General features: G+C 47.9%; 2 long non-coding RNA genes across 4 annotated transcripts; one reads left to right on the top strand and one right to left on the bottom strand.

The window, feature by feature from the left end:
• The first annotated feature begins 52 nt into the window (after positions 1-52).
• On the top strand, positions 53-11,092 carry LOC148224142 (uncharacterized). Of its 2 annotated transcripts, XR_015802063.1 has the most exons (9): positions 53-221; positions 2,059-2,251; positions 3,480-3,635; positions 4,674-4,733; positions 8,013-8,180; positions 8,510-8,622; positions 8,766-8,852; positions 9,633-9,752; positions 10,779-11,092. It is a non-coding gene; the product is annotated as an uncharacterized LOC148224142 (long non-coding RNA). The 2 variants fall into 2 exon arrangements; XR_015802064.1 differs by lacking the exon at positions 4,674-4,733 and having other exon boundaries at positions 54-221.
• LOC148224141 (uncharacterized) lies at positions 8,322-11,182 on the bottom strand. 2 transcript variants are annotated; one of them, XR_015802066.1, is made up of 5 exons: positions 11,052-11,182; positions 9,653-9,720; positions 9,448-9,530; positions 8,752-8,953; positions 8,322-8,670 (listed from the first exon to the last, which is right to left on the bottom strand). It is a non-coding gene; the product is annotated as an uncharacterized LOC148224141 (long non-coding RNA). The 2 variants fall into 2 exon arrangements; XR_015802065.1 differs by having other exon boundaries at positions 8,322-8,953.
• Positions 11,183-12,474: the final 1,292 nt, after the last annotated feature.

The following is a 12,474-nucleotide window of genomic DNA, read 5'->3' as shown; positions in this document are numbered from 1 at the left end:
GATAAGTACGTGAATAAATGTTGTTTGATGGTCCCAATCATGCATGTGTATTTGTGATTAAATTGCAGCATCCTCATGCAAGCTTTTTATCTACCAAGAACTGGATATCAGTAAATGCAGAGATACTCCAAATCCACAAGAATTTAAAACAGTTTTTATCTGCATCAAGTTTGGAAGCTGGATTAAAAATTCCTCAGTGAGCTGCACTGCAACTGACCCAAGTATGCAAAACGTCAGACTAAGCTATGTTTAAAAAATCATTTGACATTGCTTTACACTGCCACAGTGCAGATTGTTTAAATGGTGCAATCTGTTAAATCTGTGAATCGTTTCCATGATTCTGTTTCTAGGAATTGCTGTATGGATGTCCTGTATTTGTGCAGTTGGGATATTGGGAAGGCTGCAGTGTGCATCCTGCTGTCACACATGGCTGTAAATGAACTTACTGCACTCTGGAGCTGTGCCTGTTTCCTGGATGCCCAGAAATCTCGGAGAAAGGGACAGAATTTTAAATTCAGTGCTGGCTCCAAGGAAAAAGATGTTGTGTTAGGACAAGTGTGGACATATGGTGGCCCCAGTCTATGAATAGCGTGGGCATGTTTGATGTGACTGAGTAACACCTTTCTCCAGGACAGAAGGGAATCAAATTTTTAAAGATCATTGGTTCCTGTTCTTGTGCTCAGATATCTGGGATTTTGTTGGGAAACTGCTCCTGTGCATCAGGTGCTTACTTGAGGCACTCTATGAAATTTCTGCTTCCATTTGGGCACCTCCTTCCCCATTCCAGGCCAGTGTAACGCCCCGAGTTATTCCTCATGTCCAAGAGAGCAGCACACACAGACCCTGCAGCTCAGTGAAAATTACCCTTCATGTCCTGCACCACTGTGTTCTGAGCTTTTTTCCTCCTGTTTCTTAATAATTAGAGAATCACAGAATCCTTTAGGTTGGAAAAGACCTCCACAACCGAGTCCCATTTGGGAGGAGGTAAAGAAGATTTAGCTCATGCTAAATTTATCTTATCATAGGAATAGATTCAGTGCTGATTCCCCTCCTGGCTGTATCTATAAATAAAAGCACCACAGGCTTTTCCAGGCTCGGGGCCAAGTGCCAGCACAGAATGGCCATGTCCCTGAGGCCAGAGTCTCATCCTGTCTCTGATGGTGGAGGCTGAAGGATCCAGCAGAAGGCTACAGCAACTGGCAAAGTCGAACAGGACTGTGAGCTCCTCTGCCTTGGGAATCACAGGGGCATTGAATGCCAAGTTTTGGGAGGTGCTGCTGTTGTTTGGACCAAGACTCCCACAGCAAAGTCACTATTGCAGCATCTAAAGAGAGAATTAACAGAGTTGTGCTGCATCTCAGCAGTGGTTTTCATCCTACACCTTCATGTAGGGGTTTGTATGCACTAGAGCCTTCTCGCTTCAGCTTTAGGGCTGCTTCCCCATGGATAATGTGGGAGATCTTGCTGGAGTTTGATCCTCTAAGGTCTCCTGTCACTTCTCATGGCTGAGCTACCACAGAACACTTGAGGCTGCCTTGTCTCATCGTAGACATGGGGAAAATTCAGCCTAGGGAGGAAAATTCCCTATCTGAGTAGGTTATTCTGTGTTAGCTATTCTGCTGTGCTGCAGAAGACCAGCTCCAGAGATTCCCAGTAGGTGCTGCTGGCTTCAGAGCAGCTGGTGGGTGTGTGCCCCTTGGTGTTCCTCAGGGCCCAGCACGCTCCCTTTATCCGGTCAGTGAGCACAGCCAGCTCCAGCTCGGGTCACCTTCCCTTGCCTTGTGCTGGAAGGGAACCCCCAAACAGCCTCAGAGCCATGTGGGGCTCTGAAAGAGCTGTTCCTTCTGCTGAAGTAGTTGTTGAAGGTCTTATATCTGAGCTTTTAGATGCCTCATTGGTCACCCAGAGAGCTTGGAAAGCTGAGGTTTTATCTTGTTACTGCTCAGTGGCTGTTGGACCTTTTTAAAACTAGCCCTGTGCCTGGGAGAACAATGTGTCCCTCCCAGAGCCACTTGTGCCAGGTTCCTGGAAAGTTTCCGAGTTGTTTCACTATTTCAGGGATGTTGCTGTCGATACTGTCAAGACTGGCGTGGGAGGAGCCACAGGGAACAAAGGTGCCGTGGCCATCCAGATGCTGTTCCGTATCTCCAGCCTTTGCTTTGTGTCCTGTCATTTTGCCGCAGGGCAATCCCAAGCCAAGGAGAGAAATGAAGACTTTGTAGAAGTATCTCGCAATCTTGGCTTTTCCACGGTAAGCATGCTGTTCACATTCCATAACAAATGAAAAGTGAAACCCTTGGAGCTCCAGCCGTGTCATCCCAAAACTCCATTTGCATTTTTTCCTCTCCCCCAGTTTCCTGTGGAAGTCAGATTTCCTTGGGTTACAGATCCCAGGGACAATAGAGTTCCCACAATGTTCATTGAAATAGAAGAGTGCAGAAAGCACAGACCTTGCCAGTGCAGTGAGGGAGGTGACGAAACGTGAGCTCACTTGCATTTGGAATGGAGGACTTAGCACGGGAAAGAGACCTTGTGGATCCCTGACATGCAGTAGCACTTTGGTAGGCACAGGAGACAACCACCAATGAGACAAAATCCACTGGGAAACAGCACTGCTCTCAGCCATGATCCTATGGCATGTTCTCATCAAACAGCACCGTGTTCTCAGTGTCAAACACCAAGGGGAAAATGTTATCAGTGCCACAAATGCTTCCTTGTGACTTAAAGCTGGTTTAAATTTTGCCATCAGACTGTAATTTGTTAATTTATGTGGAACTGTGCAGGAGTCTTCCATCTTATTTTACAGGGGTTTTTTATCTTCTAAATTTGTCCCTACTGTCATATTTCAGTTTTCCTAGAAAGTTCTATATCCAACAGTTTCCTAAAGGCAGCTGTTTCAATCTGCCAGTGTATCTGCTTGGTTTTACTTATGGGCAGTGGAAAAATCAAAACCAAGGGGAAAGTAAAAGTTCTCACTCTAAGCTTGTTTAAACTAATAAATCCCTTATGTTTCTCTCTAGTGATGAAAAATCAGATGTAACTGAGAAGTTTTCAATTAAATCTGAATGATAAAGCTCTGGATTTGCAGTTTGTCAGGAGACTGTGCCACAAAGTCCCAGGGGGGTGTTTTGTTCTCCTCTGACACAGGCAGCAGCCATTGCCTTTGAGCAGACTTCTAAAACAGGAATAGGAAGGTGAAGAATTTTAGAATCCAATTCAGTTGCTTCGTGTTTCTTTAGAAATGGAAGCTCCACAGGAAATGTTACTTCTCTCGTGTTCCATCTGTGAACACCACACTGGTGATCATGCTGTTCTAGCCATAGGGACACTAAATACTGGGATGTATGTCAGTTGTCTCCATCACTCAGAAATTACAGATATTTCACAGCTAAAAACTGAATTTCTGTACCTGGAAGGAAGGAAGGAGTACATTTGTCACTCAGTTGTTTTTAACTCCAGTGTGTACTGCTGTTTTACAGGGAAGGATGCTCTTTTCCCATGACTATTTTTTGGTGTGAGGACTTCAATTATCAAATAGATCTGCCCAATGAAGAGGTGAAAGACCTAATATGACAACAGAACTGGGATGCCTTCATAGCAGGAGACCAGCTTATCAATCAAAAAACTCTGGACAGGTATGTGTAAACGTCACCATACTTGAGAATACTTTGGTTTTTCACTAGTTTTAGCAATTCTGTGATGTTCCTGTAAATCTGTATCCTCAGCATGGAGTTTTCTAATTATCATATTTTTCTGTTTGTCAGCTGTAACTATTTAAAAAGAATATTTGTAATGTTTGGTAATGTTACTCTTTAGTTAAATTGTAATAGGTCTAATGCTGTTACTGTTGGGAAAAGGAGTAGTCCAAATGGAAGTTTTTTTATTTGCCAGGAAAACACGGAATAATAGTCTGAAGAAAGCTACATTTTTTAGATTTGCAGGGTTTCTTGTTCTCTCTTTGCAGCTCTGTGTGGGAAGGCTGGCTATGGTAAAATGAGAGACAATCTTCTATGGTTGGTTTTGTCTGCTCACCAGCACTTTGATCACAAGCAATGCTTTTGCTGATTTAGAGTTCCCTTCCATTTGTGCTGCTGTCTTGTGCACCAGAACAGGAGGCAAAACACTGGATATTTTTAGTCTCTTTCCATTTTTTTAATAGCTGTTTCCTAAAGAAAGCAGGCTGTACATTCCCATGGGCAGCCAGCATTGATTGTCTGTTTAAGTGGATCAAAACAGGATGTGTAGAGGTTTTGGAGGCATGTCCAGCAGTTCTAAAGCTGGAGAGATCCATGGAAACTGGCAGAATACAAAGAGGACTCCCGGCTGGGGGAGCAGGAGTAGCACTGCACTGTTGGGGTGATATTCCATGATTTAGAAGCTGGAGTACCAGCCCTGTCCCTGGGGGAGCTCTGTGGCTGTGGCAGCTTCACCTCTGTACCTGCTGCTCAGGAAAGGTGTTTGCACAGCAACTTGCTCCGTGAAAGGAGGTTAGAAAATAATTACTGAAGGCAAACTAATGAATTGTCTCAGGAGTTGTGTAGCTCCTAGCATTGTGGCATTGATCTTCTGACTTTTACTGGATTTCAAATTGTGTTTCCAACAAGAAAACCAGGTCAACCTGTCATGTTGATGCAGATTTGGCTGTAAGATCCAATTAGATTTCTCTTTCATAGATCTTTGAAGTGGAGGAAAGATGCCCATAGAAGGTTGAACTCAAGAATAGAACTGACAGAGTGAGTTAAAGGGTTTTATCTTGTGTCCAGTTTAAACATTTAATGAGTGAGAAGCTCACTTTGAATGCATTGAATGTATTAAGGACTTTGGGTTTTTTGGTTGGTTTTTTGGGGAGTTTTTTTGTGTGGTTTTTTGTTTGTTTTTGTGTGTTGTTTGTTTGTTTTTTCCAATGTTTATTTTAGAAATTGATCCTATAGCTGGACAGTTCAGGTAACAGGGATTAGAGTCAGTTCTTGGGCCCAGCACAGGTTTTGTCCCACAGAGACTGATTTAAAATTTTGTCCCACAAAAAGAATTGATTTAAAACTGAACTTCCTGAGATAACACACAGATAATGCACTGGGAATTTGGGGTTCATAGTAAGAGTTGCCAGGTGATTTGGGGAGGCTGAGCTGCATCTCCCCTGCTGCAGGCAGAGCTGGGACAGGAGAGCTCCTCCATTCCCTGGTTCCACAAAATCCCGTGTTTTTCTTCCTGGGACTGCTGTGGGCATTGATTTTGTGAGTTCCAGATAAAGGTTGTGCTTGCTGCTGCACACAGGACCTGCTCCTTCATCTGGGAACTTTTGCTGAGGATGTTGTTACAAGGGAAATGATTCTTCATGCCAGAGGTTCTGCCGTGGCTTTTGTACCAAGGCACCTGATCCTTTATGTGGAATGTGTTGCTGAGGATGTTACAAACACCTGGGCTTTTATGTGGGAGGTTTTATGGAGGATGTTGTTACAAGGGAAATGGTCCTTCATGTGGGAAGTTTTACTTCCCTGTCAAAAAGCTTTGGGAATGCTCAGGAACGCAGCGTGGGATATTTGACCTCTGAAATGGGTCCTGTTTGGTGTAAAATACCCATTTTTTTACTGGTTTGTGGTTTTCCTGCCCTTGGAGGAGTGTGAAGCTCACTAGTCAGGTTGGTGTCTGAGAAGGGGAGGGTGTTCTGGGTTCCAGCACAACTCCCAGGCTGCTGCTTTGGGATGTAATGTGGAACCCAGCAATAATTCTGCTCTGCAAACGTGGGAGGGAGTGGAACAGCAAGTGGCAAAGCTGGGCTTTGCTCCTTAAATCCCAGAACACCTGGGTTTAAGTTCCATCAGCCAGAGGAGGGAATGAACCCTGGTGCCAGCCATCCTGGGGGCTCTGGGCTGCTGTGACCATCTTCTCTATTAACTTTTGCATGATGTGATTGTCCCTTGATGAGAGAAGGCAGAAAATGAGGCAGGAGAGGGGAGCTCGTTGGGTTTCTATGACCTCCAGGCTTGGGGCAGCTGCAGAGCTCTTTGGTTTCAAATAATGCTGCCCAAACACAGCCAACTTGAACATGTCTTGGGCACTTTTGGATCCCTCTGTGCCACTCCTCCTCTGATCCTTTACCTGCGAGGTGTGGGCTCAGAAACACCTGACCCTACTGGACGGGTTTTTACAGGTACACATTTATTTTCTTAGAGAAGCCATCAGGGGTAATGAAAATCTATGGAAAACAGGTGGCTGGTACACTAGCTGATAGCAAGTCTTGGGCTTTTCTTCTTTTCTTTAACCTGCTCTTAAGAGGACCCTTCAACTGGAAAATTAAACTGGGGGAGGGGGAAAGTTGCTTTCCATTTTTATAAGTATTGCTGTGGATTTTGGTATGTCAGGTGACACCACCAAAATGAGATTGGAAGAACTGAGCTTCAGGACTCTGCACTTGATTTTTTTAATGTGTTTGTGTGGGTGCAGGAAATGCCAAATCCCAAAGCTATTCTATGTCTGTAACATTAAGTGCAGCATCTTTAAAGCCAAGTGGTTTTATGGTCTAAAGGCTTTTCTTGTTCCCCAAAAGCCACAAGGAACCTGCCAGCAGCAGGCCGTCACGGCATATTGGGATTTCAATTTGTTGTTGGATTCTTCCCTGCATTCTTCTCTTGGATTTTTGTGCCAGAGGGGCTCTGACCCCAGAGCCATACAGGGTCTGCTGCCTTGATAAATGGGAATGAAATTGGCCAAGTCTGTCAGGAAAGCAAAAACATCCTGGGCTTTATTTGGCCAAAGACGGACCGTGAAGATGTCCCTACTAGCAGGGGGTGCGAGTGCTGATCCTTTGGGGCTGTGTGGTGCCTCTGGCCCCTCAGGAGTCAGGGCAGGGCTGAAGGAAGGAGGGAAGCTGCCACAGCTGCAGGTGAGGACAGTGCTGGCTGTTTCAGACTGCTCGGTGCAGAGCTGGAAGAACAGCTTTCCTCCTTTCTCTCCATCCCTGGGCAGAATATTAAGATGATGTTGCACTAAGCTGTGTCTTTTGTGGGTTGTTGTTTGGTTTGGGCTTTTTTCTGACTTTTGAATGTATTTGCAAAGGGTGCAGTGAGGAGCAAGGTGCTGGGTGTTACCTGATTTCTGACTGACCTATCACAGAAATGGGCATCTGTGTGTGCATGTGCTTCCTGGCAAATCCAGATGTAATGTGGAAATCCTAAAGGAGGTTTTCCAGCCTTGCCTACATGTTCTGAAAATGGAGCTGACCTTGGCAGAATAGCAGCTGTGAAGGGAAGCAGAACTAAAATAAATGTTAAGCAGAACAACCAAGTGAAGTGGCACTTCTTAGTCCTGTGTGCACCTCGAGCCTCTGCCTGCTGTGAGCACTGGGTGCTGCAGATTAACAGAGTCCATTTCAGTGTTTGTTGGGCTGGAGTTTTGTGGTCAGTTAGTTCTTCTAAACAACTCCTCTCCTTTACTGGACACATCCCTGGAGTGGGATCAGACTCACCCTTACCCTGGAGGAATTCTCTGCCCCTCTGGAGAGGGGGTGAAGCCAAGGTTATGAGCAAAGGAAAATAATCATGGGCATTATGTCCTTGCTGCATGCAGCACCACGTGTTTTCCAAGTTCCCAGCACTGATGAATCTGAACAAGAAAATGCCTGTTCTTCCCTTCTCCAGCTCTCCCCCCACACCTCCCCTGCTCTTATCCTTGGTATCCCAAGGTCCTGCATCTCCCTGGCTCTCCAGCTGTAGCTCACCTTGTCCTGCCTGTGACTGATAAAATATGGGCCTGAGATACTTTTTAGCAGCAATCCATTCTTTTAAAGGACACAAAGAGTGTACAATGCAGAAGAGGCTTTAGGAAATACATCCAAATAAGGGCCTCTGGTTTTTCTGTAGTTCTCTTCCTGTTTTCACTTGGGCTGGAAGGATGGGCATGGCCTGTATTTATTATAGCAAAGTGATATTACTAAATTTGTCCAGAAGTTCTGATTATTATTACTCATTTTATGACAGAAAACACTCTCATTTTGCCTTTCCCATTGTTTCCAGGGGCTGCCCAGGATGGACATCTGTGGTCTCAGACAGTGATTCCCTAGGAACAAGGGCAGCCTTTGCCTCACCTGCACAGCTCAGGTGGATGGCACAGAATTGGTGTTGTCTGACAAAGCATGAACAGCTGTCTGTGTTCGGGAGTGCCTTGAAACCTTTCTCTGTCAGGTTTGGGAGGGGTTTATCTTTGGGATTTCTTGTGATGCAGCACCCCAGGTATCCCTTTGTGCAAAGTGGTAAAGGATGGAATAACTGACAAGTGGGGTCTGGGATGAAAATGGTTCCGTCAAAATTAAGCAAAGAATGCAATAAGAAAAATGAGCATCCTTTTAATATCTGAAATAGTTAGGAATGAAAATGCTGGGAAAAGGGCACTCTGAATTGGTGTCACCTGTCATGGATAAAACTCCATAGTGGGCAATCAGAGCAGAAGGGTGAAAGCTGGGATCCTTTGACTTCTGCAGGGGACTTAATTTTCTTTTCCTCCTCTCTTTCAGGACAGGAAAAATCACAACACTCCTGCTGTCTTTGCCAAGAGCTGTGGTGTTTGAGCAGCCAAAGCCCAGAGGCTTCAGCACCAGAGGGCTCCTGGTGCTGCCCGTGCTGTGGGGTAACTCAGAGGATGCAGGGTTCCTCTTTGCCTCCCTGCTGGGATTAACTGCCATGGGAATGTGGGATCTGGGTGAAACTCCAGCTCTCCTGGTGTTCAGGGGTGCAAGGTCTGAGGGGATGTGTTTACCTGTGGCTTTCCAGGTCGGCAGGAACAAGAGGAAATGGGTGCCAGAGCCGTGTCCCATCAGGCTGTGTTTCCCTCTGAGGACAGGCAGACTCTGGGCTGAGGTGAGAATCCTGGGAGTGCTTGGATGAGCAATCCAGGGAACAGGGAGCTCGGGATTGCAGCTGCTGCTGGAACCATTGCCTTAGGTCTGCTCCCTTTGTGCCTGTGACAAGTGGGATTTGTGCTGGAGAGAGAGAGGTGCTTTTGGGAACAAAAGGTGGAATAAATCCTCTCTGGGGGTGTGCAGTGAAGGACTGAAGAGCATGGAAGGAGAGAATTGATCATCTGTATCACTATTTCTCCTAAAACTGGGGTGGAGCAGTGATGGGGGTGGTTGGGTTTGGTCTGGGCCTGTTATTCTTTGTGCAATTTTTAAAATCTGTTGTATGATTTACTGTCCAGTACCTTTCTAACAAAAGCTGACAGTAATTTAGGTTAAGCATTAGAACTTGAGTCCATTCACTGCAAAACCCTGCCAAGGCTGGAGGGACTGGGGTGCTGACTGCTCTCAGGAAAAGTTATTGATTAATACTGGGTCAGATTTCCCTCGGTGACTGACAGGCCTCAATGGTTTTGAGTTTGTGTTCTTCTCACTGGGAAATTGGAAATAATTTCAGCATAATTAGAAATTTTAGAAAATCCAGCTAAAAATCTCACCTCTGTCCCTCCTAAGTTATCCCAGTTTTTCCCAGCTAGGAGCTGCACAGAAGTCAGGCAGGGGAAATGACATCAGGAAACAGCTGTAAATCCAAAGGCACAAAGAGGAGATGACCAGCAAAGGGCAGGAAAGGTTTCAGAAAACATTTCTATGGTCTAATTAATAATAATTTCTGATTCCCCAGTGAGAAGAACACGAACTCACAGCCATTCAGGCCTGACAGTCCCCTGTAGTGAGAGCTCAGCACACATCCACAGAGGCAAGTCCAGCATCTGAAAGGAAAGAAAAAACCCAGAAGAAAAAGGTGATTTATTTTGCTTCAAAGTTCTTTCAAGTTCTTAAAGCCCAACCAACATTTGCTCTTGATTTTGGTTGGGTGAATCGTGAGCAGTGGGCACAGGTCATGCCATTCATTTAGCTGAAAACCCGGGGTCATTGAGAGGGGACACGAGAAATATTTGCCAAATGAGGGATAAAAAATAGATAAAAATGGAACCAAGAGCATTAATGAGGTTTCTGGGAATCCATTACATGGTTGTCATAGAATTCATAACAGTGTTTTGAGCTTTTGATGACAACAATGCAGTTCTTTATTTGGATTAATCCAAATAAATTAAATGTGTGGGATTTGGGGTTTATCTGGATTTTAAAGCTCTCATGGTGCTCCTGACACTGCTCAGGAGATGGTAGGAAAAGGAGAGTCAGAGCTCCTAGCAGGCACAGGGTGTTTTCCCCCAGAGTGGATTTTGGAGGAGTTGTTTGGGACTTGGATTGTCTCTCTGGATGATGCCAGTTGCTGTGATTTGTATAATTTGGTATTTTTGATTCCCAAAACTTCCCAGCCCAGGGACTTGAACTGACAGCACAAAGATTTTTCTCTGTGCAGTGCCCAGATTTGGGGTTCACTGTCAGCTTTTTTAGTTCTCATTAATTATCCCATAGCCCCAAATTCCCTGCTCAATTCCCACTGCCATAACCTCACAGTGCCTCACAGAGTGTGGCTATTCCCAGGCAGAGCTGCCACTTGAATGCCAGCTGTGCCAGGAACCTGCACAGCTTCCAAGGAAGATCAGCAGCACTAGGACAGTTATAGGTGTATATTCCAAAGAATTTTCTATTTCAAATCCTCATCCCCCAGTCCCACCCATGTCCCTGGGGGGCACTTGACAGAGCTGCCTGGAATTCAGCTGACTGAGCTCCCGGTGATATTTTCAAGGAGAAGGCAGGGGCTGGAGGCGCTCCCTGTGCCCACAGTGGGGCATCTCTCCCTACAGAATCTCAGTTCCCTTCAGAGCCTCAGCAGTGGCCTCTGCACTTTCTTTTCCCTCAGGAAAGGGATGGACATCCCTGCCTTCAGCGCATCTCCAGTGGGACCCATGTGCGAAAGTTTTCCATCCCTTCTGCACTTCCAGCTGGCTCCCTGAAAAACTCCCACCTTGATCCAAACAAAACTGCATCTCACCCAAACCTTTGATTTTAAGGCATCTCTGCAGGCTGTTGGTTGGGATTTAATATCTGTGAGGGAAGAGTGCCTTGGCTTTAGTGCTGCTGCTGCTGGATGATGGCCTCAGGCTGGAAGGGATTCAGGGAGGCCGGGACATACCTGGCAGCTACGTGGGAGCTCTGGGAGGTCAGAAGTGGGAATTGCTGTCTGAGCTCCTCTGCAAGCAGCCCGTGCTGCCACCACCAGGAAATGCCAGCTGTTCCTTGGTGCTCTTGGGCTCTCGGTGGCCTCTGTCCGGGCTGAAGCATCTCCAGGTTCCTGCTGAGAGCAGCCCCTGAGCCGGCACCCCAGCGCCCATCCCTGGGATTTGTGCTTGGCACAGGCGGGACACTGCAGGCACAGCCCCTCCCCTGCAGAGCCCAAGGACAAGGGGTGCTGGGTGCCTTTTGGGGGCTCCTGGCCTCCTCCTGCCCTGCATTCCCAGCCAGCTGGGACACACAAAAACTCTGAGGAATGTTGCTGGCAGCGAGTGGGAGACACCGAGGTGTCTGTGCAGCTCTGGGCCACAAAAGCAGCCCCAGCTTCAGCAGCTGCCATCATTTTGGCCTGGCAATACTCACCTGCAGGAAATGTATTTACTTGAGAGTCAGATTAAAGAATCCCTCTCAACCCCAATATATCCTCAATATATCCAGTGACCTGGAAGTAAAGAGGAAAACTCTAAGCTGATTTTTTTCAGAAGAGGTTTTGCTATCACAGAGCTTTTTTATGCATTGCAAAGCAAGGGGGAGGGGGAGCATCTCACCTGGCAGGTGTTGGAGAAACATCCCGAGTGGAACCGTGCCCGGCCCCGGCCGAGCGGCTCCTCCCGCCCACGGTGCTCCAGCCCCGCTCCCGTTCCACAGGGAGCCCCACGGGAGTGCGGACACGGGAAAAGGGGAGGCAGGCGCTGCTCTCTGCTGAGAGCGGCGGGGGCTTTGCACACCCGCGGCATGGGGGCACCAGGAGCGGCGGGATTTGAGCCTCCAAGGTTGGCACGGCGTTCCCCGTACCCCGGGCGGTTCCAGCGGCGATCCAGTGTCTGCAAGAGAAGATCCCACCGCCGTTCTCCCAGGCACGGGTACCGGCAGAGCCCCGGCTCCCCACGGCCGCAGCGGGATCGCGCCCGGAGTTCCACGCCCGCTGCGGCCGAAGCAGGAGCGGCAGTGCCGGGCTCGGTCCCAGCGCCCGTCCCGGGGTGGCTCCTGCTGCCCGCGGCGATCCCGGTCCAGGATCCCAGCCCCGATTCCGTCCCGGTCCTGCGAACCGCACCCTGCCAGCCCAGGGAGAGGCTGCACCGCTCGGAGCCCCCCGCGGGCACCGACAAGACCCAGACCCGGCTCCTGGACCCACCTGAGCACCCGGAGCTCCGCGCAGCACCGGGAGCAGCCCCCGCGCTGGGTTCGGCGCAGCGCTCCAAGCGATGGTCCCGCCGCATCCCAGGAGAAGCATCCGCGTATGGAGCGGGCCGGGAGCGGCTCGGCCGCACTTGAAGGGCGCGGGCGGGGCGGGGCGGCACCTGCACAGGTGTGTGGGGCGGGAC

Source organism: Sturnus vulgaris, chromosome 3 (assembly GCF_052056855.1).
Source record: "Sturnus vulgaris isolate bStuVul1 chromosome 3, bStuVul1.hap1, whole genome shotgun sequence".
In the NCBI taxonomy this organism is placed as follows: domain Eukaryota; kingdom Metazoa; phylum Chordata; class Aves; order Passeriformes; family Sturnidae; genus Sturnus; species Sturnus vulgaris.
Note: the sequence above shows the minus strand (reverse complement) of the source record. Positions and strands in the feature narration are given on the sequence as shown.